The sequence below is a fragment of the Balaenoptera ricei genome, chromosome X (genome assembly GCF_028023285.1).
Source record: "Balaenoptera ricei isolate mBalRic1 chromosome X, mBalRic1.hap2, whole genome shotgun sequence".
Lineage (NCBI taxonomy): Eukaryota > Metazoa > Chordata > Mammalia > Artiodactyla > Balaenopteridae > Balaenoptera > Balaenoptera ricei.
In genome coordinates, this window is record NC_082660.1 from 82,958,387 (window position 1) to 82,986,076 (window position 27,690).

Sequence of the window (27,690 nt, forward strand, 5' to 3'; positions counted from 1 at the left end):
GTAAAGGAGCTGTTACAGTGGAGGATTACTGGACTGAATGTCAATATTATGACATAGTATGAGTGTGTTTCATGTTTGGTAATTGCAATCATTGTTGCTTTTGTTGTGGTCATCCATGTACAATGCTTGGTGTCAGTCTATTTATCTCTTGTAAAAATAAAATACAGTGTGTGTGTGTGAAAAAAAAAAAAAAAGAAAAAGAAAAATTATAACCAGAAGAAAATGGTAAGCTGTTCTTACTTCCAATGAAAATAGAAAAAGAGTTTAAGATTCCAGTTATAGCATGAAATCTAAACTGGTTAGCATTCTCTCTGAAATTTATACATCTCTAGTGTTTTTGAAAACAGATTAGTTTCTTTCAGTGATTTCGATTTCAAGTGTGGTCCTGAGGTTGGTCCTGAGGTGGGGGAAGACTAGATGTTTTCTTAAGTAAAGTCATTCCTGTGTGAATGAGTGTGTGTGTGTTTGTTTTTATAAATTAGTGATTGCAAAGAGCCTGTTGAAATCACTATATTCCATACCATTTGGTCAGACCCCAAACTATATTATTTTGCAGAGTGGCTTTCACCCAACACTTCTTACTTTCTCACAAGAATAAGCTCCTGTGCCTGATTTAAGCAAATATAGTTTGCCATTTGTAGATAATTGGATAATTTTGAGACTGTCCAGCATATACAACTGAAGTTGATTAAAGTAGTAAAAAATAGGTTCTCTGATTATACTTCAAATCTGTTCAAGCCAGAGGAGTCAACCGTGTTATGAAGACTATTTTACTTAACAATTTGATGAATTACTTGCTTAATAATTGCCTAAATGAATAATTTTATTTAAATCAATGAAATATTTTTCTTTTGTAGCTCAGAAATATAACATTTGAAGTAGTTCCAATAGTAGTGAAACTTGGTTCACTTAATAAGACAGTGTCAATAATCCTATTAATGGTTCAAGTGGTTTTCTAAACAGATTGAACTGTATGGTGACTTAGTTACTTTAAATATGTAAATGAAGGTCTTTTGATACAAATCAAATACATCTCTTGTGAGGGTCTGTGTGAGAGATAGGTTACCTGAGCAAGAAACTGTCCTGAGAAGAGAAACACATAATTTCCAGATTTGTTATTTGAGTAATCACTGGTATTCTTGTCTGTTTTAATTTATCTTCTCTTTCATGGGAATGCACAGAAAGACAAAAGACACTGTCAATTTTAGAGAAATGGTTTGTTGGATATATCACATGCACATACATATATTTTTGTTTATTTATTTCTTTAAGTATGGTCAAGCTAAAAAAACCAAACCAAAAAAGCCTAAGAACTTCAGAAAATCAAAGAATATATGTGAGACTAAGTATCTAAATGACCTGACAATTCCCATCCCACTGACACTTTTAAAATAGGGGGTTGATCTAGCATTGGCATACCAACATGTTTCCAGCAAATTCTTGTAACACTTTAACAATGGGGAATTTCTATAACTAATAGGTACTGTTTTAGAACTAGTCAATATCTTAGCTAGAAAAGCTATAGATGCTCAAGGGCTTTCTTCTATAATATGAAAAATTTATATAATGTCATTAATTATGTTTAATTTAACTTCACAATTATAGAACTTTTATTGATGACTTTTTAAAAATGCATTTGCTAATTCATCTTTTCATCCTGAACACTATACTGATCACTGCTCATAAATCTCAGCTTACAGAATTACAATTATAATCAGAACTATAGTAAAAAGAATGTTACACACAGTATTATAACATAGCTTCCTGAGCAGGCAGGACAAGAAGATGAATTAGGAGATAGAGAAGTGAAGAAGTAGCACTTTTCAGAATGAAAGTGTAATAAAAGCCACTTGACTGAGTGGCTAATGATAGAATTAAAGTTAAATATTCTGGCTCTGGGCATAGTTCCCATAATATGAACATTAACACTCTACAAATGTTCACTTACAAGTTTTCAAGTCCAGCCCACTCATAGCAATCATGATCGGGGTCCATTTACTATTAAGTAGCCTATTCTTAGCTCTGGTGGCAGTGGAGCTTTCATTCTTAACATTCTCTGATGGTTATATTTGAGAAAGTATCTTGTATTAGTACTGGGTATATTCTTATAATTTATTACATGTTATTCACACATAACATGTGTGATAGCACCAACATTCTATGCAGAAGCCCATGTATATCATGTGCTCTGAATTTCTAAAAATATTAATGACAAAAATGCAACTCTAAAATTCACAACTAGTACAAAAAAAGCAGAGGAATTCGAACACTTTCATACCTCTTCCCATTTCTATGCTGTCTAATGTTATTAAAACAATGAACTATTTTCATTTTTTAGCTCAGAATATAAAAATTTAAGTAATTCTATTGGTAGTGAAATTGGCCTCAGCTCAAGTTCCTAGTGCCTAATAGAACTTTGGTGCAGCCTAAAACAAGCTAGATGTTCATATGATTTCTTTTCACATAATTATTATTTGAGCCATGAGACGTCAATTCTAGGACATAATGGGTGCCACATTGGGAAATTTGTTTGTAGGCTGAATAATTTTCCTAATCTTAATTGTTGTCTCCCAACATCAACAAAGTGAACACTTCCTGACTTTTTTATATGCTTAGAAAAAGAAATACCAAATCAATAAATAAATCCACCACCAGATCTGAAATCTTCTTTGCACCAATCCCAGGAAAAAATGCATTTAAGTACAGAATTTATTTCAGCGTCTTTCACTCTGAAAAATGTTATTACTCAGGAGGAAGAAATAGTGTTAGCTCTATGAAGAGAATTGCTGTGCTATATTTGCATACTTCATAACAATGATAAGAAAGAAATGCCTATGATATATATTTTTGACAGTTTGACAGTTTCACTGTTCAGACTTGACATTCGACATTTAAAAGGCAAGTAATTGAAACTGCTATTACCCTGCCAAAGAGAGTTCATGAGTTATGGATTTTCATAGATGTTAGAGAGATGACATTTTCATAAACTACAATATCAGTCTGTTTAAAATGGTAAGACGAATAATGTACTTGCTATTCCTCCCAGTAAATGTGTTACAACCCTCCCTTAAAGTGCTTAGAGTATTCATATTAGTTTCCTACTTGTGACATATATGTCTTGATCAACTGTACAAAGAACTCACTAACATTTAACATGAGAATACATAAGTGCTTTATTTACACTGTGATGTAACTTTATCAACCTTCCTGTGAAATGTATAGAAAATATTTATGTATAATTTTTAAAAACATGAATTTACATGTATGAATTCAATATATGTGGATGTACTAAATGCATAAGCAAATTTTTATCTTTCATTTTGCTTAGTCAGTATGTCAGTATGTTAAAATTTCATACAATTAAAAACATGATTTGGTTATATTTTACCATATTATTTTATTAACAAATAGCATATTCTTGGGAAGATGAATCCTACATTTTTGAAGCAGAAGCCCAAGGAATAAGTCAGGAGTAAACTTGGAGGACATGGCCTCAGTACTACCCAAAATATTTGATCTTTTGTTCAGTAAAAAATATAAAATTCATTCTTGGAAAATGATCCTTAAATATCTTGAATCAATCTCAATTTGTATTGTATTCTCAATAGTTTTTCCTCTAGACTTGACCTACAACAGCATAATGAGTAAGTGGCAATGCTGTAAGAAAAAATGGGACATATTATTATTTAGCTAACATTTTCTTTAATGGCATAGGGTTTCTATGCCATCTATTATAACCAAAGAAACTTTAGATCCTCTACTTCCCTCCTTTACCAAGTTATCAAACAGAACTTCCAGTAAAATTTAGAAGACAATTTTTGCTGTAATTTTCCCATTATAATTGTTGCTAAAAGTCTAGTTTGCCTTTATTACTGCTAATGCTGTTTATAACCAATCAGTATATTAAAATAACTTTACTTTGGTGATGTTTGTGCCTATTTGCATTGATTTACTATAAACTTAGTGTTTGAGCTATTTTTATGAAAAACTTTGTTACTTTTGCAGATTATGTTGAGAATATATGCATTTTTAACTACACATTTATTTTTAAAGAAAATAGTTTTCACAGATATGATATTTGTTATGAGATTAAAAACAATATTCTATAACTCATACTATCTGTGGCTAGTTGACTAGTGGATTGTTTCATGAAAAAGAAACATTTATTGATTCTATTTTTTGGAAAATGATTTTATGTGGCCAATAGAAGCAATTTGGTATGGCAAAATACAAGACAGGAAAACAACAAAGGACAGAAAGGAGAAAGGCAGAGTGTTAGAGAAGAAAAAAAGGTAAAGAAGAGAGACAAGGAGAAAACTGAAATGTGCTGGCTTAAGAACACTATTAGAAAAAATACCTTCTTAATCAGATTTAAAGATGTCAGCTTAAAACAACTTGAAACATTCATAAATACTATAACTATACATTGGCAATACACAGTATATTAAATACTGTTCTGCTGACAACCAATCAAGATGCTATTTTCTTATTTTATAAACCACTATATGGTACAAGCACAAAAAGTTTAAGATTATAATAATGTATTACAAGCAACAAATGCAAAAATCAACAAGTGGGAGTACATTAAACTAAAAAGTATTTTCACAGAAAAAGAAACAATCAAAAAGGAGTGATGTCACCATCAAGGTTGCATAAGACATTCCTCCTTGTTATCCCTCTTTCTAAACAATGAATTTGAACAATGAATTGTTTCTAAACAATGAATCCATCCACAGACCAAAACACCTTTGTGGGGGTTATGCAATCTAGCACCATAAGCCAAGGGACCCAGGAGGAATCTCTCCCACCTGTGCATCCAGTAACTAGGCAGACAGACATCACTACAGGTTGCAGAACCAGAAGAGCCAGCAAACCTACCCAAACCCTTCTTGACATGATCAGGGAAAAACCTGGTGAGTACTGACATAGGCAGGTAATCATGCAGGAGAGAAAATTTACAGAAGCCCAGTCTCCCTTAAGGAAGAGACCAGAATGCTATTGAAGTAAAAATGATGAATAAATAAATGAGTTTGGTAGCAGCAGAGATGATGGTAAGAGAAAGTTTCCCAGTGCCACCCCCTTTCCTAAGGAAACACTGCATGGCGTTGATCTATCTGGTAGCAGTGACTTCTCCCATGGGGGAAAAGGACAGCAGTGAGTGAGTGTCTGGCTACCCCAGTGGTGTGGGATGTGGCTGGAGAAACCCATTTCTCTTCAGTAGAACTCAGATTACTTTGGCAGGATCTGCATGAGTTGGAGGGGGAAGGAGATTGGGAAAGAGGCAAATAAGAATTTTTTTCAAAGGGCATTAAAGGGATTGTGTGCAGCAGGAAGTCCACCCACAAGCTTCTGGGAGTACCACTCCTGAGGAATCTCCCTACCAGGTCCAGAGGCACTCCCAATGCCCAGAGTGTTAAACCCACACCTCCTGCTACTCTGCTGCCAGCTCGTTGTGCATATTTCCACGTGTTGTAGTGAGAGAGCTCCAGTAGACAGGGAGCATGCTCAGAAAACAGGCCAAGGTCTAGGGGCAAAGGAGAAACCACAAACTTGAGCTATACTGCCACCTTCTGGAAAGAAAAATAGGTTTCCTGTAGCCAGCCTGGTGAGTTGTAAGAATGAGAAAAGAATGAGCTTAAGAATTCTGCCACAAGAGGGAGCAAGAAGAGTGGAGCAGGTGTACCCATACAAAGAGAAAACCCCAAATAATAACACCTTTGAACAAAATATCCCATCTGAGGTGATCTGCAGAGTCCAGTTCCTTGGGGTTGCTGGCCTGAGATACAAATTTCCTTGCTGGCTGTTGGCTGGCAGTAACTCTCAGCTCCTAAAGGCCACCTCAGGGCCAAGCCATCCTTCATGTCCTTATTTCCCTAACTTCCCATATCCAATGCTTCCCCTGTGGCTCCACCTTCAGAGTAGACCCAGAATCTGACACTCTTCACCCTCCACCACCTTAACCCCAGTCAGCTCCTGCATATCCCACCAGGACTATTGCAGTAGCCTTCTTGCTGGCCTCCCTGCTCTCTGTCCTACAGCCCATTCTCCACTTGGAAATCTGGGAAGGGGGTTGTTAAAATACAAGCCCAATCCTGTCCCACCTCTGCTCAGAACCCTCTCGTGGGTTCTCAAAGTAAAAGCCAATGTCGTCACCATGACCTACAGGGCTAGACACCATTCAGCCCTGTTATGCACTGACCTCACCTCCTAGGCCTCTCCGCCTCACTCACTCTGATCCCAACACTTTGGCCTCCACGCTGTTCTTCAGACACACCAACCCCCAGTTCCCTCTGCCTAAAATACTCTTCCCTGCAGACACCCACAAGGCTCCCTCACTTCCTTCTGGCCTCTGCTGAAATGTCACCTGGTGAAGCCTGCCCTCAACACCCTATTTAAAGGCACAATTCTCACTTCTAATAAAGTTACACATACACTTCCTACTAGACCCAGCAATTACACTCCCAGGTATTTACCCAAGAGAAATGAAAATATATGTGCACACAAAGAGTTGTACATGAATATCCATAGCAGGTTTATTCGTAATAGCCAAGAAGTGGAAACAACCCAGATGACCGTCAATAGGTTGGATGAATAAACAAAACATGGACAGCCATACCATGGGATGCTCACCGATCAGAAGGAACTAACATACAACAGCATGGATGAATCGCAAATGTTTTACGCTGAGTGAAAGAAGACAGATTTCACTTGCATGAACACCAGAAAAGACAAATCCAATCCACAGTGAAGGAAGACTGACCAGCAGCTTTCTAGATGGGAAGTGGGGTGGGAGTTGGGGATTGACTGCAAAGGTGCATGTGGGAACTTTACCGGATGGATGGAAATGTCTATAACTTGTCTGGAGTGGTGGATACACACATGTATACAACTGTCAGCTCACCGAACCATATACCTAAAATTGGTCAGTTTTATTGTATATCAAGTCTACGTCAGTAAAAACGGAAAAACCCTAAAAAAAAATACCCCATCTGTAGGCAAGTAGCAAAGATTTGAGGTGCCTGCTATTTCAAATGTGAAAGCAACACAAAACTACAAGGAATATGAAAAATCAAGAAAACATGCCGTCACCAAAAGAATATAGTAACTCTCCAATAACTGAGCACAAAGGCACTAAATTTTGTGATCTAGCTGACAAAAAAATTCAAAGTAGCTGTTTTGAAGAAACTCAACAAGCTACAAGAAAAATAAGAAAGAATTTAACAAAATCCCAAAAAATACACGATAAAAATAAGATTTTTAAAAAGAGATAGAAATTATAAAAAAGAATCAGTCATTCTGGAGTTGAAGAATTCAATGAATGAAATGAAAAATGCAATAGAGAGTATCTGCAGTAAAGGTGAGCAAATGGAAGATAGAATAAGTGAATCAGAGGATAGGAATTTTGAAATGACACTGTTAGAAGAGAACAAAGGAAAAAAAATGAAAAGAGGAAAGAGAGTCGACATAATCTATGGGATTCCTTTCAAAGAACAAATATAAAAATAATCTGGATTCCAGATGTAGAATAGAGGGAGAAGGGAACAGAAAATTTAGTTGAAGAAATAATAGCAAAGAACTTTCCAAACCTGGAGAGAGAATTGGCTATCCAATTTAACAAAGCTAGCAGATAACCCGATCATCTCAATGCAAAAAGATCTTCTCCAAGATATAGATAACAAAACAGTCAAAAAATCAAGGATAAAGAAAGAATTCTAAAAACAGGGGGGAAATTGTAGTCTACAAAGGAATTCCCATTAGGCTAACAGCAGATTTCTCACTAGAGACTTTACAGGCCAGGAGAGAGTAGAGTGACATATTCAAAGTATTGGGGGAAAAAAATCCCAGCTAATAATACTCTCAACAAAGTTACCCTTCAGATGTGAAGGAGAAATGCTTTCCTGGATAAACAAAATAAATACTTTCCTAGATAAACAAAAGCTGAAGAAATTCACCATAAGTAGACTTGCCTTGCAAGAAATGTTGAAAGAAGTTCTTCAAGCTGAAATAACAAGAAGTTAATTAGTGACATAAAAAACACAAAAGTATACAACAAGCTAGTTAAGATAAATATATACTCAGACTTAGAAAAACTCTACATATGTAATAGGAAGATGTGTTAACCACTTACCATAATATGAAGGTCAGAGGAAAAGAGTATTAAAAATAATTATAGCTATTATCATGTGGTAACAAATACACAATACGAAAACAGGTACTTGATGACATCAAAATATAAATGGGGAGAGTAAAAGAGTGAAGCATTTGTTGATCATCAAAGTTAACTTGGTATCACTTTAAAATTGACTGTTTTATCTATTGGGTTGGCCAAAAAGTTCGTTCAGGTTTTTCCATAAGATGTAATGGAAAAATCCTAACGAACTTTTTGGCTAACTCAAAATTTGATGTCTTATGTAAAGCTCATATTAACCACAAAGCAAAAACCTAGGGCAGATGCAGAAAAGATAAAGAAAGGGGAAATAGACCATACCACAAGGAAAAATCACCAATTTACAAAGGTAGGCAGAAACAGAAGAAGAAAGAAACAATTGAAATACAAAATAACCAGAAATCAGTTAATAAGATGGCATTAGTAAGTCTTCACATTATCAATAGTAACTCTAAATGTAAATGAATTGAATTAACCAATCAAAAGATAAAGTAGCTGGATGGCTAAAAACAAGAAGACACAACAACATACTACCTACAAAAGACTCATTTCAGCTTTAAAGACACACATAGGTTCAAAGTGAAGGGATGGAAAAAGTATCCCATGCAAGTGGAAACCGAAAAAAGTGGGGGTAGCTATACTTATTTAAGCCAAAAATGGTAACAAGAGACAAAGAAGGTCACTATATAATGATAAAGGAGTCAACTCATCAAGAAGATATAACAATTATAAATATATATACATCCAACTGAAATATTTTAAGCAAATATTAACAGATCTGAAGGGAGAAACAGACAACACATGATAAGAGTAGAGGACTTCAATACCCCACTTTCAGCAATGGATAGATCATCCAGATAGAAAATCAACAAGGAAATGATAGACTTGAACCATACATTAGACCAAATAGACCTAACAGACATTTATAGAATGTTCCATCCAACAGAAGCAGAATACACGTTCTTCTCAAGTGCACACAGAATATTTTCCATATGATAAGGCACAAAACATATCTTAGCAAATTTAAGATTATAATTATATCAAGTATCTTTTCAGACCACAGTAGTATGTAACTAGAAATCAACAAGAGGAAAGCTGGAAAATCTAAAAATATGTGGAAATTAAACAACACACTCCTGAACAACCAATGGATCAATGAAGAAATCAAATGCAAAATCAAGAAATATCTTGAAACAAATGAAAACTGGAAGCACAACATATCAAGTTCTATTAGAGACTGCAAAAGCAGTTTTGAGAGCAAAGAATAAATGCCTATATTAAGAAAATAGAAAGATCTCAAATAAGCAACCTAACTTTACACTTCAAGGAAATAGGAAAAGAACAAACTAAACCCAAAGTTAGCAGAAGGAAAGAACAAAGATTAGAGAAGAAATAAAAGAAATAGAGACCAGCAAAACAATCGAAAAGATCAATAGAACTAAAACCTGGTTTTTAGATAAGGTAAACAAAATTCTCAAAACTTTAGCTATACTAACTAAAAAAAAGAGAAGACACAAATAAATAAAATTAGAAATGAAAGAGAAGACTTTACATCTGATACCATAGAAATGCATAGAATCATAAGAGACACCTCTAAAAAAGTGTGCCAAGAAGTTAGAAAACCTAGAAGAGATGGATAAATTACTAGAAGCTTACAAGCCACCAAGACTGAATCAGGAAGAAAGAGATAACGTGAATAGACCAATAACAAGGAGATTGAATCAGTAGTCAAAATCCTCCTAACATAAAAAAGCCTAGGACCAGATGGCTTCACTGGTGAATTCTACCAAACATTTAAAGAAAAGTTAATACAAATTCTTCCCAAACTCTTCCAAAAAACTGAAGAGAAGGGCACTCTCAAACTCATTTTATAAGGTCAGCGCTATCCTGATCGCAAAGTCAGATAAGGACACTACAAAAAAGAATATTATAGACCAATATCTTTGATGAATATGGATGCGAAAATTCTCAACAAAATATTAGGAAACCAAATTCAACAATATATTGAAAGGATTATACATTGTGACCAATTTGGATTTATCTCTGGGATGCAAGTACAGTTCAACATACACAAACTAATAAATGTGACACAATATTAACATAAATGGAAGGTAACTGAATAGATGTGGAAAAATATTTGATAAAATGCATTCTCCTTTCATAATTAAGACACTCAACAAATTGCGTATAGAAGGAACATAACTCGACATAAGAAAGGCCAAATGTGATGAACCCACAGCTAATAGTACACTCAACAGTGGAGAACTGAAAGCTGTTCATGCAAGATCAGGAACAAAACAGAGCTCCCCACTCTCACCACTCTTATTCAGCATAGTACTGGACATCCTAGCTAGAGCAATTAGGCAAGATAAAGAAATAAAAGTCATCCAAATTAGAAAAGAAAAAGTAAAGTTGTCATTATTTTCAAATTATATGACTTTATATAGAGAAAAATCCTAAATTCTCCACCAAAAAGCTGTTGGAACTAATCAACAAATTCAGTAAAGTTGCAGGATATAAAATCAATATACAGAAATCAATTGCATTTCCATGCACTAACAATGAAACATTTGAAAGAGAAATTTTAAAAAACTATCCCATTCAAAATAACAACAAAAACAATAAAATACTTAGGAAAAAATTTTTCAAGGAAGTGAAAGATCTGTACAATGAAAACTGTAAGACCTTGAAGAAATAAATTGAATAAGACACAAACAAATGAAAAGTTATCCATGTTCATGGATCAGAAGGTTTAATATTGTTAAAACATCCATACTCCCCAAAGCCATCTACAGATTCAATGCAATCCCTATCAAAATTCCAAAGACATTTTTCACAGAAATAGGAAAAAAAATCCTAAACTTTGCCTGGAACCACAAAAGACCACAAATAGCCAAAGCAATCATGAGAAAGAACAAAGTCAGAGGCATCACGTTCTTGATTGCAAACTATACCATAAAGCTATAGTAATTAAGACAGCATGGTACTGTCATAAAAATAGACACATAGACCAATGGAACAGAATCCAGAGGCCAGAAATAAACCCATGTGTATGTGGTCAACTAATACTTGACAAGGAAGCCAGGAACACTCAATGGGGTAAGAGTAGTCTCTTCATGAAATGGTGTTGGGAAAACTGGACAACCACATGCAGAAAAATGAAATTGGGTCCCTATCTGATACAACTCACAAAAATTAACTTGAAATGACTAAAAACATAAACATAAGTCCTGACACCATAAAACTCCTAGAAGGAAACATAGGGAAGAAACTCTTTGACATTGGACTGGGCAATGATTTTTTGGATATGACAAAAACAGAAGCAACAAAAGCAAAAATCAATAAGTGGAATATAAAATAGCTGAACTCATAGAAACAGTTAGTAGAATGGTGGTTACCAAGGGCTGAGGGGTTGTGGAATTGGGGAGATGTCAGTCAAAGGGTACAAACTTGCAGTTAGAAGATGAATAAATTCTGGAGATCTAATGCACAACATTGTGATTATAGTTAACAATGCCTTATTATACACTTGAAAGTTTCTTAAAGACTAGATCTTAAATGTTCTCACCACAAAAAGAAATGACAGTTATGTGATGTAATGGAGGTGTTGGTTAATGCTATACCATATTGCCATATATAAGTACATCAAATCAACTCTTGTACACCTTAAATTTACACAATGTTATACATCAATTACATTTCAATTTTTAAAAGAATTTAATAATCTAAAACTGAAGAACTAGATCTGACAAGTACAGATTTAGAGTACATTACTTTTTTCATTCTTTCAGTATTTTGCTGAATTTATTATGTAAGCAGTTTCTGATATTTTGAAAGAGTAAATAAGTCCATGGAGGCTACAGACTGTGGCTGGGATTATATAACTACAAAATTGAAAGCAAAATTCCCGTTAGAATAAGGCAGTCTTGCCCTCTGACTATCAAATAGGGAACCTATGCCCCCGCCCGTCCCAATTTTACCAGTAAAAGTTCGTCCTAAATAAAATACTTTGGAAAAATTATCTAACAACTTCAGTGAGGCATTTTGTTTCTATATACTTCTTTCTTCTTTTAATAGAAAGCAAGTAGAATTTACTCATCATGCACCTAGATCTAAATGTTTGTTAATTTCTATTTCAAACTTTACATAGATTTAGAACACTTGTTCCAGCAAGTGGGAAAAAAAAAAACCTTTCTAGCTTTCATTTAAAGTATTTCTTTTCACTTATTGTATTTTGTGTGTGTCACAAACTATCAACTTAAAAGACAATATCATGAATTCTTTTTCAATCATTCTTGATTATACTTCCCTTTGCTGGTCTGTGAACTTTTTCAAATTAGTTTTTTCTAACTCACTTTCTGAAATGTGCTCTTGTCACTTAACTTCAGCTCTTCTATATTTGCTTTATCAGTGGGAAAATTCTTTCTGGAAGTCGACCAACCTATACATTGAAACTTGTTTTCTTAGACATATTACAAACAACTAGCATCAGCTACTATCCCTTATCAATCTTCCAAGTTAATATAACTACAGTTTAGAATGAAGTAAATCACAAGTTGTTAAAGTAAAATTTCTTTTATCAAATCAAAATCGGATTCTTTCACGAAACTGACCATCATATATTTTCCTTCATTCAGTGCAGTACTATATTTAGCAAACTCGTTTTCTTTCTGCAGGTTAGTGATTCTGTTATGACAAGGTTTATATGACTATTCATTTATTTTCTTTCTGCCTGTGTAGGTGTGTGTGCACTATGACTGTTATTTTCCATAAAATTTCAATTTCAGTACTAATTTAGAAATATTTAAATCTTTGGTTTAAATTTGGCTTAGTCTAAGTGCCCATACCAAAATATGAGAAGTACCAAGTGATATCATTATCGTGGGAAGAGGAGAGACAAACAGAGAGAAAGAGAGAGATAGAGAGAGAGACAGAGACAGAGACAGAGGGAGAGAGACAGAGAGAAGAGAGAGATAATGAGAGAGAAACAGAGAAAGAGAGCATGCAAGAGAACACACAAGCCTTTTCCTTCTAAAGATATCCCTAGTGTATTTTGAAACAGGGACAGAAGTTGAATGTGGCACTCAGTTGTTGCTTTTGCCACAATCATCAGTATGGTAAGAAATGTTTATAGAATGGAATGTAAATTTTAAAAATAGCTATGTAATTACCACTGATGATAGAGTAAACATTGTGAAGACTTTAGTGATTAAGAAATTACAAACACATAATGTTTTATTCACACCCTTTAGTTGTATAATCAGAAAATAATTAAAGAATATAATATTGTAAAGAAATTCTGGACCATTAGTTATAAAAATGTAATATTTCATACTTTAAAATATAAAATTATTTTATTCTTCTATTTTAGAACTTCATTCAATGATGCTGATATCCAACATTGACCAAATACTGACTTTAGTACTTGGCCACTTGGAGTTCAGCCAAAATGTGTATTCAGTATACCCCTCTTATGTACTGTAAAAACAGTTTCAAGAGTGGTACACCTTATTTGATTATCAACTTCACCAAATTTTTAGTCTATGCCATAGACTAAAGTGCCAAGTTTCCTACCACAAAGTTTCCATTTAAAATTTTCCACTTAAAAAAATTTATGTATGAGAACCTTGTTTCATAAGGCTAAAACTTGATTCCATCTGAGTCCCACCTTGCTTTCAGATGGCAACTACCATTATTGCCAAGTCCTGAAGAGCAAGGTCAAAGGTTATTCTGACTTTGAAGGTTGAAGGATGTGAATTAACACCGATTCCTATGAATCTCAGAAAAGGCAAATGCCAGTTCATCTCATTTTAATTCAACCCCAGTTTTCTGCTCTAGGTGTCTATGAGCATGGACTGTGCAGGTGAAAGGACCTGGGCTGGAATTTCAGCTCTGGGAGCAACTGTGGTGTGACCTTGGGCAAGTGATGATTAAATGACATAGGGCATATGTAAAGAGAGGGAAGCTCTCAGAAAACAGCAGGTATTATCATTTCCCCATAACTAGGTCATCTGCAGGTCAGGATATGGAGCAGGCTGAGATCTCACTATTTTCAGAAGAGCCTAAAAACATCTTGATTCCTTTGACTATCATTTTGAGAGGTAATATAAACTACTCAGTCACTGATTTTTCCAATTTAAATATTACACAAATCATTTGACTTCCTCATTCTCTATCACTAAACCTCCTTTTAGTCTCTTTTTTTCTAAACACGATGAATAGATTCTAAAAAATCTTTGAGAGATAGAAGTGCAATGTTTCCAATCAGAAGCATAGGGAAATTAAAGATGCCCTTGTGCATCCTAGATTATAGGTATTTACTGATGAATAAATACATGGTGAATGAATGGAGGTTCCAATTTGTTGTATCTATTATGCTATGTGTCCCTTTATCTTTCAATTGATAGCTTTATATTTAAGAAAATCACATATATTATTTTACTGATTCTCACAATGTCCAGTAAAAAGAGAGAGCAAGTATTGCTATTTCCAATTTACCAAAAGAGAAAATGAGTCTCAGCAGTATTAAGTGGCTTACCCAAGATAAGACAAAGAACAGGGCTTGACCTCAGGTTTTTTAACACTTGAGTCAGGATCCTCTCCACTATACCACTAGGCTTCTCACGTGGCCCTATGGTGAAGGGAGACTGAGAAACATCTTCCCAGGGAGTTTCTGTAGCCCCATATATTCCCCAACTATGTGCTTCTTCACTGTTAAAACAAACAACCTTGGAGCACATCAGCTTCTATGCCAAAACAAAATCTGAGCTAGAATTTCAAGTTGTAGGCTGTGGATTGGGGATGACTTTGTAAATTACTACTTCTCCAAGTATCACAGGTGATTCACAGAAAGTTATCTATAACATCTCACACCTGAACCATAGTGAGAATTAAAGCTCAACCTGCTCTAATGAAGGTGTTGCCCAGGACAAATTTTCACCTGGTAGAGATTTTCAAAACTGATCTCAACTCTAACTAGACAAGGATATCCAGTTGCCTTACTACCAGAGTTCTTAACTGGGGTCTATCTCTGCCCTAGGAATCCACAGATGAGTATTAAGAGGGCCCCCACAGACACTTGAAAGGATATGCAAAAATATATGACTCTGTATCTCTAATTTTTCTAGAGATGCAGACCATAGCTTTCATCAGATTCTCAGAATGCTCCCCAAAGTTTACAATCCCACAAGAGGACTTCATAATAGTAGAAATTAGACATTGTTATTACTATTAATTTTAAAATGTTAAGTTTCTATTTGTACTGCAAATTTCTATAATACTGCATCACATTTTTAAAAAAGCTAGACGATTTCACCAAATCTTACCAAATATATTTAGGATTCCTTTGGGACACTCTACAGCAGCTTTTATATGGGTATATATATATATATATATATATATATATATATATATATATATATTTATTTATTTCATATACATACATATATAATTTCCCATTTTAAACTCAATATCATAAATATCAGTTTTATTTTATAAAACTATAAATGATTTTATTTTCATGTGTTTATTCCATTAGTGCTAAAAAATTAGGAAATTTGCCACATTTTTATTATAATTCCCTTACTGCCCATATTTATATTCTTATGGTTACAACTGAAAAGTCAAAATGAATGATTATTTCTTTCATTTATCTGAAAAATACATTTCCACTTAAACTGCACTTCCCCAGTTGGCTTGTACAATCTGTGAAATCATCATTAAAAATAAGTCAATATGTTCACGCATCACCTTCCTCAATAGAATATAAAATAATCAGCATTCAAGACTTCAGTCACTTCTCTTACTGTGTACCACTGTCTTCACAATTCACCATCATTCAAAAATATATTACTGTGTCTGATGGAAGTAAAAGAAACCAATCCTTGCCTGGCAGGAATCCACAACAAAAGAGAAGACTTAATTATTTCAATATTTTACAATACTGTGCTCCAGCATTCAGAACCATTTCTTAGCTTGCTGACCTAGTAGCCTGGTTTCCTCTTGTTTTAAGACAAGACAATACTCACATGGAGGCCAAATGGTTTTGAAATTTGTTCCAAGACTCATTCTGACCAGGCTTCTTGGCCAGACATCTCACTCCACTATGTAATTTAGCGTGATCTAAGCTGATGGTCAAAACCCTGCTGCCGCCAAGCACACAGACCACCTGAATTTGATTTAATAATATCCATGAGGACATGAGCTTTACATTTCCTACAGAAGCAATAAGTTCCCCAACCTGTTTTTCTCTGATCATTTGGAAATATGTCTTTTACCTTTGAACATAAGTTAAGAAATATTTCCAATACTGAAAACAGGAAGAAAAAAACACCTAATGCAGTTTTTTAAATAGATTTTGTCCTCCAGCATGCAGGCTTATGAATAAAAGGAGGAATTATCTTTCCAAACACTTCATTCCACCTTTAATTTACACAGCACCTAATTGCCATGGTCCTAAGTTTCGTAGAGAAAGAAGTAAATATCATCATCAAAAAGGGCCCAGGCCTATCACAGAACAGCCAATTGTATTGTACTCCAAGATAGGAAAAGATGACTGTACCAAGCATATAGATAGCCTACAGACCGAACAAAAATATAAACTAACCAGATAATTTGACATATATATTATCTATCAATATATCTATCAATATTTATCAATATTTAACTTCAATAGACGCATTCCAGGAATTAAGGCATAGATACATTCCAGGTATTAGGGAATAGTGACTACTTTGAAGGTTTCAAAGAGAAACTAGAATACCAAGAGCTGCCAAAAATATCAAGGAGGCTCTACAATGGTTTGTTAATTACAGTTTTTTATGTTCATAATATTCTTAACTTACATGACAGTTTCATAGGTGCAATGACTGGACATGGGATCAGGGATCATGTCAGATTAAAATGACTGGAAGGAACACACTTTGAGGAGAAAAAAAGAAGAGAAAAGATTGATTGTCAAGACTGTTGTAGAAAGAAATGTTTAAACATACCAAGAGATGACTTTAGCACTGATGCAGAATGCGATCATCTTTCCTAAGTAGAAAGACTGGATCAAGGATTCTTAATAGTTCAAAGGGACCTTGCAGAGTCCCTACATTTATATCTGTTGTCCAAAGCTTCTAACTGCCTTGCTAAATTGAAAACTAAAAGCCTTCTTTGGTTTTGGCTTTTTAATCTTGAGGGGTCATCTCATATATTTTTTCTACTTTTACAGGTAAGAAAAATGAAGCTTAGTATGTTTAAATTACTTTCCCATTTCCACAAAGATGAATGAGAATGAGAAATGGGATTTAAACACAAGACTCCTTACTTCTGGCCCTGGGCTTGGGTCATGAATCAAGAAAACTCATTTCTGACATTAACTAGCCTTATTGTTCCTGGTTAAGTTATTTCCCTCCTTTGAAGGGAGGGAAGCATAAAATGGGGGTGAAGGCAGTTTAAAAGATTCATTAATTCAGCCAACACAAGTTAATTGCATGCCTATTATGTATAAGGCAATTTGGGAGCATTGGAGTTGTAGCATTGAACAAGAGATACATTGTCTATAACTTCAGGGAGCTTAGATTCTAGTGGGGAGAAAAGGCAAACAGACAGAAAAATGAATAAATAGACAGGTATACAAAACATATTGCTGAATAATAAGTACTATGCCAATAATTAAAATGTGTGCAAAGAGCTTGAATGGGTGGCTACTCTAGATTGGGTGGTCTGGGAAGGCCTCTCTGGGGAAGTGACATTTAAAAATGGCAACCATTTATATACTGCTTCTATGTGTCCTAATATTAACAATGTAATCCCCCAAACAATTGCATGTGGTATATACCATTGCAGAAATTTTATAGGAGAAGAAACTGAAATGCATAGAATTGAATTGACCCCTCCCCAAGGTCATAGAGTTAAATGAGAATTACAGCAGAGTTTTGAACCCAGGCTGCACAGCAGCCAAAGTCAGTGCTCTGTTGCTTTTTTTAAATTGAAATATAATTGACATATAACATTGTGTAAGTTTAAGGTGTACAACATGTTGACTTGATACACTTATATACTGCAATATGATTACTACCATAGCGTTAGCTAAACCTCTACCATATAATTATCTTTTGTGTGTGTGTGTGTGGTGGGAACAATTAAGATCCAGTCTCTTAGCAGCTTTGATGTTTATAATACAGTATTGTTGACTATAATTTCGATCAAGTTGACATCTAATAGCAAGAAGCATCCAGCAACATAAAGATCAGAGGAAAGAACATACCAGGAAGAGGAAACAGCTTGTGCATAAGCCCTGGGGCAAAAAAGAATTTAGTGGGTTTAAGGAGCAGAAGGAAAGCCAGTAGGAATGGAGAAAATTTAGTAAGGAAGAAAGTAATAAGATATGCTTGGAGAGATAAACAGGGTCCGAAACATGTTGAATTAAATATTTTACATTTGAATGGCTTTTTACAGTTTAGAGAGCATTCTCATATAGATTATCTCATGTATTAACCACATCATTCTTATGAGTGGATACTTTCTCTTCGTGCATGCTTGAACATAGGAAATGCATGCTTTGAGAGGTGCAATGATTCATACTGGCTCCTAAAACCAACAGTGGAGGGTCTGGGACTCAAATACAATTCTACCTGACTTTGGGTGTAGTAATCGATTTATTTAAAAAATACTGCTTCTATATTTGATAGTGACAAAAGTTCTTTTCTAATTTAAAAATTTTTGGAAATCATTAAGGAAACAAAGAAGCTGAAGATAAAAGGAAAGGGTAGTTAGTTATTCTTAAACTTAGTTATTCTTGTGGCAAATTTAAGTCTGTTTCACCAATTGTCACTATGCAGAGATTACTCTGAAACTTCTCTTTTAACCTCTCACTTCTGTCTAATTTTCTTCCTTTTTTTTTTTTACTATCCCCTCTCCCTTACAATTCAGAAATAAATATGGGGGAAATTTGAACACTTTCATGATTACAGTTTATGACTGGAAAAAAGGAATGTTTCCAAGATACTGAATGTCTAAGATTCTAGGCATAAGCCAATGCAGGAAAAAAAAACAAAAAAACAAAAGCAAATAGCAATTTTACCAGTAAATTAAGAACTTATTAGGGGAAGACAGTATTAAAATGGGAATTTGAGCCAGGAAAAACCCTTTCCACTCTAAATTCTTTTTTTTTATTTTTAACATCTTTATTGGAGTATAATTGCTTTACATAGGTGTGTTAGTTTCTGCTGTATAACAAAGTGAATCAGCTATACGTATACATATATCCCCATATCCCCTCCCTCTAGCGTCTCCCTCTGACCCTCCCTATCCCACCCCTCTGTGTGGTCACAAAGCACCGACCCGATTTTCCTGTGCTATGCGGCTGCTTCCAACTAGCTATCTATTTTATATTTGGTAGTGTATATATGTCTCTGCCTCTCTCTCACTTCGTCCCAGCTTAGCCTTCCCCCTCCCTGTGTACTCAAGTCCATTCTCTGTGTCTGAGATTTATTCCTGTCCTGCCCCTACGATCTTCAGAACCTTTTTTTTTTTTAGGTTCCATATATATGTGTTAGCATATGGTATTGTTTTTCTCTTTCTGAATTACTTCAGTCTGTATGACAGTCTCTAGGTCCATCCACCTCACTACAAATAACTCAATTTTGTTTTTTTTATGGCTGAGTAATATTCCATTGCATATATGTGCCACATCTTCTTTATCCATTCATCTGTTGATAGACACTTAGGTTGATTCCATGACCTGGCTATTGTAAATAGAGCTGAAATGAACATTGGGGTACATGACTCTTGTCGAATTACGGTTTTCTCAGGGTATATGCCCAGTAGTGGGATTACTGGGTCGTATGGTAGTTCTATGTTTAGTTTTTTAAGGAAATTCCAAACTGTTTTCCATAGTAGCTGTATCAATTTACATTTCCACCAACAGTGCAAGAGGGTTCCCTTTCCTCCACACCCTCTACAGCATTTATTGTTTGTAGATTTTTTGATGATGGCCATTCTGAATGGTGTGAGGTGATACCTCATTGTAGTTTTTGAATTGCATTTCTCTAATGATTAGTGATGTTGAACATCTTTTCATGTGCTAGTTGGCAATCTGTATATCTTCTTTGGAGAAATCTCTATTTAGATATTCTGCCCATTTTTGGATTGGGTTGTTTGTTTTTTCGATATTGAGCTGCATGAGCTGGTTGTATATTTTGGAGCTTAATCCTTTGTCAGCTGCTTCAGTTGCAAATGTTTTCTCCAATTCTGAGGGTTCTCTTTTCGTCTTGTTTATGGTTTCCTTTGCTGTGCAAAAGCTTTCAAGTTTCATTAGGTCCCATTTGTTTATTTTTGTTTTCATTTCCATTTCTCTAAGAGGTGGGTCAAAAGGATCTTCCTGTGATTTATGTCATAGAGTGTTCTGCCTATGTTTTCCTCTAAGAGTTTTATAGTGTCTGGCCTTACATTTAGGTCTTTAATCCATTTTGAGTTTATTTTTGTGTATGGTGTTAGGGAGTGTTCTAATTTCATTCTTTTACATGTAGCTGTCCAGTTTTCCCAGAACCTCTTATTGAAAAGGCTGCCTTTTCTCCATTGTATATTCTTGCCTCCTTTATCAAAGATAAGGTGACCATGTGTGCGTGGGTTTATCTCTGGGCTTTCTATCGTGTTCCATTGATCTATATTTCTGTTTTTGTGCCACTACCATACTGTCTTGATTACTGTAACTTTGTAGTATAGTCTGAAGTCAGGGAGCCTGATTCCTCCTGCTCAGTTTTCCTTTCTCAAGATTGCTTTGTCTATTCAGGGTCTTTTATGTTTACATACAAATTGTGAAAAATTTTTTCTAGTTCTGTGAAATATGCCATTGTAGTTTGATAGGGATTGCACTGAATCTGTAGATTGCTTTGGGTAGTATAGTCATTTTCACAATGTAGATTCTTCCAATCCAAGAACATGGTATATCTCTCCATCTGTTTGTATCATCTTTAATTTCTTTCATCAGTGTCTTATAGTTTTCTGCATACAGGTCTTTTGTCTCCTTAGGTAGGTTTATTCCCAGGTATTCTATTCCTTTTGTTGCAATGGTAAATGGGAGTGTTTCCTTAATTTCTCTTTCAGATTTTTCATCATTAGTGTATAGGAATGCAAGAGATTTCTGTTCCTTAATTTTGTATCCTGCTACGTTCTCAAATTCATTGATTAGCTCTAGTAGTTTTCTGGTAGCATCTTTAGGATTCTCTATGTATAGGATCATGTCATCCACAAACAGTGACAGCTTTACTTCTTTTCTGAATTGGATTCCTTATATTTCTTTTTCTTCTCTGATTGCTGTGGCTAGGACTTCCAAAACTATGTTGAATAATAGTGGTGAGATTGGGCCACCTTTTCTTGTTCCTGATCTTAAGGGAAATGGTTTCAGTTTTTCACCATTGAGAAACATGTTGGCTGTGGGTTTGTCATATATGGCCTTTATTACGCTGAGGTAAGTTCCCTCTATGCCTACTTTCTGCAGGGCTTTTATCATAAATGGTGTTGAATTTTGTCAAAAGCTTTTTCTGCAGCTATTGAGTTGATCATATGGTTTTTCTCCTTCTATTTGTTAATATGGTTTATCACATTGATTGATTTGCATATATTGAAGAAATTTTGTATTCCTGGGATAAACTCCATTTGATCAAGTGTATGATCCTTTTAATGTGCTGTTGGATTACGTTTGCTAGTATTTGAGGATTTTTGCATCTATGTTCATCATTGATATTGGCCTGTAATTTTCTTTCTTGTGACATCTTTGTCTGGTTTTGATATCAGGGTGATGGTGGCCTCATAGAATGAGTTTGGGAGTTTTTCTCCCTCTGCTATATTTTGGAAGATTTTGAGAAAGGTCGCTGTTAGCTCTTCTCTAAATGTTTGATAGAATTATCCTGTGAAGTCATCTGGTCCTGGGCTTTTGTTTGTGGGAAGATTTTAATGACAGTTTCAATTTCAGTGCTTGCGATTTGTCTGTTTATATTTTCTGTGTCTTCCTGGTTCAATCTCAGAAGATTGTGCTTTTCTAAGAATTTGTCCATTTCTTCCAGGTTGTCCATTTTATTGGCCTATAGTTGTTTGTAGTAATCTCTTATGATCCTTTGTATTTCTGCAGTGTCAGTTGTTACTTCTTCTTTTTCATTTCCAATTCTATTGATTTGAGCCTTGTCCCTTTTTTTCTTGATGAGTCTGGCTAATGATTTATCAATTTTGTTTATCTTCTCAAAGAACCAGCTTTTAGTTTATTGATCTTTGCTATTGTTTCCTTCATTTCTTTTTCATTTATTTCTGATGTGATCATTATGATTCCTTTCCTTCTGCTAACTTTGGGGGTTTTTTGTTCTTCTTTCTCTAATTGCTTTAGGTGTACAGTTAGGTTGTTTATTTGAGATGTTTCTTGTTTCTTGAGGTAGGATTGTATTGCTATAAACTTCCCTCTTAGAACTACTTTTGCTGCATCCCTTAGATTTCGGGCTGTCGTGTTTTCATTGTCATTTGTTTCTAGGTATTTTTTGGTATCCTCTTTGATTTCTTCAGTGATCTCTTGGTTATTTAGTAGCATATTGTTTACCCCCCATGTGTTTGTATTTTTAATAGTTTTTCTCCTGTAATTGATATCTAGTCTCAGAGCACTGTGGTCAGAAAAGATACTTGATATGATTTCAATTTTCTTAAATTTATCAAGGCTTGATTTGTGACCCAAATATGATCTATCCTGGAGAATATTTCATGAGCACTTTAGAAGAAAGTGTATTCTGTTGTTTTTTGATGGAATGTCCTATAAATATCAATTAAGTTCGTCTTCTTTAATGTATCGTTTAAAGCTTGTGTTTCCTTATTTACTTTCATTTTGGATGTTCTGTCCATCGGTGAAAGTGGGGTGTTAAAGTCCCCTAGTACGATTGTGTTACTGTCGATTTCCCCTTTTATGGCTGTTAACATTTGCCTTATATATTGGGGTGCTCCTATGTTGGGTTCATAAATATTTATAATTGTTATATCTTCTTCCTGGATTGATCTATTGATCATTATGTAGTGTCCTTCTTTCTCTCTTGTAATAGTCTTTATTTTAAAGTCTATTTTGTCTGATATGAGAATTGCTACTCCAGCTTTCTTTTGATTTCCATTTGCATGGAGTACCTTTTTCCATCCCCTCACTTTCAGTCTGTATATGTCCCTAGGTCTGAAGTGGGTCTCTTGTAGACAGCATATATATGGGTTTTGTTTTTTGTATGCTTTCAGCCAGTCTATGGTTTTTGGTTGGAGTATTTAATCCATTTACATTTAAGGTAGTTATCAATAAGTATGTTCCTTTTACCATTTTCTTAATTGTCTTGTGTTTGTTATTGTAGGTCTTTCCTTCTCTTGTGTTTCCTGCCCAGAGAAGTTCCTTTAGCATTTGTGGTAAAGCTGAATTCTCTTAGCTCTTGCTTGTCTGTAACGGTTTTATTTTCTCTGTCGAATCTGAATGAAGTCCTTGCTTGGTAGGGTAATCTTGGTTGTAGGTTTTTCCCTTTCATCACTTTAAATATGTCTTGCCACTTCTTTTTGGCTTGCAGAGTTTCTGCTGAAAGATCATCTGTTAACCTTATTGGGATTCCCTTGTGTGTTATTTGTTGCATTTCCCTTGCTGCTTTTAATATCTTTTCTTTGCATTTAATTTTTGATAGTTTGATTAATATGTGTCTTGGCATGTTTCTCCTTGTATTTTTCGTGTATGGGACTCTCTGTTCTTCCTGGACTTGATTGACTCTTTCCTTTCCCATATTAGGGAAGTTTCCTACTATAATCTCTTCAGATATTTTCTCAGTCCCTTTGTGTTTCTCTTCTTCTTCTGGGACCCCTATAATTCAAATGTTGGTGCATTTAATGTTGTCCCAGAGGTCTCTGAGACTGTCGTCAATTATTTTCACGCTTTTTTCTTTATTCTTCTCTGTGGTAGTTATTTCCACTATTTTATCTTCCAGGTCACTTATCCGTTCTTCTCCCTCAGTTATTCTGCCTTTGATTCTTTGTAGAGAATTTTTAATTTCATTTATTGTGTTGTTCATCATTGTTTGTTTGCTCTTTTGTTCTTCTAGGTCCTTGTTAGACGTTTCTTATATTTTCTCCATTCTATTTCCAAGATTTTGGATCATCTTTACTATCATTACTCTGAATTCTTTTCTAGGTAGACTGCCTAGTTCCTCTTCATTTGTTTGGTCTGGTGGCTTTCTATCTTGCTCCTTCATCTGCTGTGTATTTCTCTGTCTTCTCATTTTGCTTAACTTACTGTGTTTGGGGTATCCTTTTCACAGGCTGCAGATTCGTAGTTCCCATTGTTTTTGGTGTCTGCCCCCAGTGGCTAAGGTTGGTTTAGTGGGTTGTGTAGGCTTCCTGGTGGAGGGGACTGGTGCCTGTGTTCTGGTGGATGAGGCTGGGTCCTGTCTTTCTGGTGGACAGGACCACATCCAGTGGTGTGTTTTGTGGTGTCTGTGAACTTATTATGATTTTACGCAGCATCTCTGCTAATGGGTGGGGTTCTGTTCCTGTCTTGTTAGTTTTTTGGCTTAGGGTGTCCAGCACTGGAGCTTGCTGGTTGTTGAGTGGATCTGGGTCTTAGCGTTGAGATGGAGATCTCTGGGAGAGTTCTCACCAATTGATATTATGTGGCACCAGGAGTCCTCTGATGGATCAATGTCCTGAACTCAGCTCTCCCACATCAGGGGCTCAGGCCTGACACCCGGCCAGAGCACCAAGACCCTGACAGCCACACAATTCAGAAGAAAAGGGGGGAAAAAAAGGAAAGAAGATGAAGAAAAAAATAGTTATTAAAATAAAAAAATAAAAATAAATATTATTAAAATAAAAGAAATAAAAAGGTATTGAAAAAAGAGAGCAACCAAACCAATAAACAAAGCCAATAATGATAACAAGCATTAAAATTTATACTAAAAAAAACAAACAACAAACAAAAACGGACAGAACCCTAGGAGAAATGGTAAAACACATCTATACAGACAAAATCACACAAAGAAGCATACATATACACACTCTGAAAAAGAGAAAAAGGGGAAAATATGTATATATATATATATATATATATATATATATAAATAAATAATAAAGGAAGAGAGCAACCAAATCAATAAACAAATCTACCAATGATAATAAGCTCTGAATACTAAGCTGAGATAAACATAACACCAGAAACAAATTAGATGCAGAATACAAACCCCAAGTCTACATTTGCTACCAATGCCCACCGCCTCAATCTTCAGATGATTCGTTGTCTGTTCAGTTATTCCAGAGATGCAGGGTACATCAAGTTGATTGTGGAGATTTAATCTGCTGCTCCTGAGGCTGCTGGGAGAAATTTCCCTTTCTCTTCTTTGTTCGCCCAGCTCCTGAGGTTCAGCTTTGGATTTGGCTCCGTCTCTGCATTTAGGTCACCTGAGGGCATTTGTTCTTCACTCAGAAAGGACAGGGTTAAAGTAGCAGCTGATTAAGGGGCTCTGGCTCACTCAGGCCGGGGAGGAGGGAGGGGTATGGAATGCGGGGCGAGCCTGCAGCGGCAGATGCCAGCGTGAGGTTACAACAGCCTGAGGGTCACTGTTTGTTCTCCTGGGGAACTTGTCCCTGGAGCACGGGACCCTGGCAGTGGCGGGCTACACAGGTTCCCAGGAGGGATGGTGTGGATAGTGACCTGTGCTTGCACACAGGCTTCTTGGTGGCTGCAGCAGCAGCCTTAGCGTTTCATGCATGTCTGTGGTGTCCGCGCTGATAGCCGAGGCTCGCGCCCATCTCTGGAGATCATTAGGCAGTGCTCTGAATCCCCTCTCCTGGCGCACCCCGAAGTAATGGTCTCTTGCCTCTTAGGCAGTTCCAGACTTTTTCCCGGACTCCCTCCCGGCTAGCTGTGGCACACTAGCCCCTTCAGGCTGTGTTCACGCAGCCAACCCCAGTCCTCTCCCTGGGATCTGACCTCTGAAGCCAGAGCCTCCGCTCCCAGCCCTCACCTGCCATGGCAGATGAGCAGAGAAGCCTCTCCGGCTGGTGAGTTCTGGTCAGCACCAATCCTCTGTACGGGAATCTCTCCACTTTGCCCTCTGCACCCCTGTTGCTGCACTCTCCTCTGTGGCTCCTAAGCTTCCCCCCCCACCCACCCCCGTCTCCACCAGTGAAGAGTCTCCCTAGTGTGTGGAAACTTTTCCACCTTCACAGCTCCCTCGCAGAAGTGCAGGTTCCGTCCCTATTCTTTTGTCTCTGTTTTTTCTTTTTCCTGTTGCCCTACCCAGGTATGTGGGGAGTTTCTTGCCTTTTGGGAAGTATGAGGTCTTCTGCCAGTGTTCAGGAGGTTTTCTGTAGGAGTTGTTCCCCATGTAGATATATTTTTGATGTATTTGTGGGGAGGAAGGTGATCTCCACATCTTACTCCTCTGCCATCTTGAAGGTCCCCCCTCAATCCTTATTATTCTAATTCATATCAGTCTAATTGTTAGATGACTAGGACCAAACAATGTAGAATAGAGGAAAGGGTGATTATATGCTTTGTAATATATAAATCTACAAGTCACAGCTAATTTTAGTTTATTCACAACCACGTCTTTTCCTCTTCTTCATGATTGAATATTGAGGGAGAGAAAGTAAGTTGCCTCAAATCTCCTAAAGTCCAGCTCTTACAGAGTACTTTAGAGAGCTAACAAATGGCAATGAAACCCTTTCTGACATATTATTTACGAACAGAGAACTGAGAAAAACAGCATGGGTCACCAGAAAAAGTACTATCTGAGGAATCAGGAGATGTGAATATTTTTCTGCAAAAGTACCAGGAGAACTTGGGCAAGTTAAACACAAACAAGCAAGACACAAATATGATCATGGTCAACTAAGAAGGCAGGAAGCAGCAAGAAGGTTAGGGTTAAAACAAACCACCCATGTTTATTAGCATTGTCATTTATCCCTTGAGAAAACAGTGAAGCTTGTGCCATTTGCCACTATTTCCCCATATTTTTGTTTTAAGGCCTTTTCCAGAATTTGGTGTGGTACATCTAAAGGCACTTTATACAGATAACAATTTGGAGATTCCCCTAGGCTATTGAAAAGCAGGAGCTAGGATAGGCACCAATGCCGGCAGCAATTTTCATAAGATTCATGTAACTTTTCTATTGAACACAAATATGTTGGCAAGAAGAAAAAAAAAATCCTTCAACATTGTAAACTAAACCATAGTTTGCTTCTTTCAAATATTCCCAAAGCTTCCTTTATTACTAGTACTTAAGAAACTTGTACTGTGTTAACTCTTGTTTGCCAAAGAATGTATGAAAACACGAGGATACTTGTAACAAGCTTTCTCAAGATAGTGTAACTTTTAATAGAGCAATTGGTAACTGTGACTTGTTAATGGCAAAGGACTGTTTCTCAAACTGCAAAATCAAATCCACAGTTTGGAAAAGACAGCAACACAGTTCTGTTCTACAAATGAAGAGAATCGATTAATATATGAGACCAACGTTCTTTTTCTTCTTCACCAAACTGTTTGA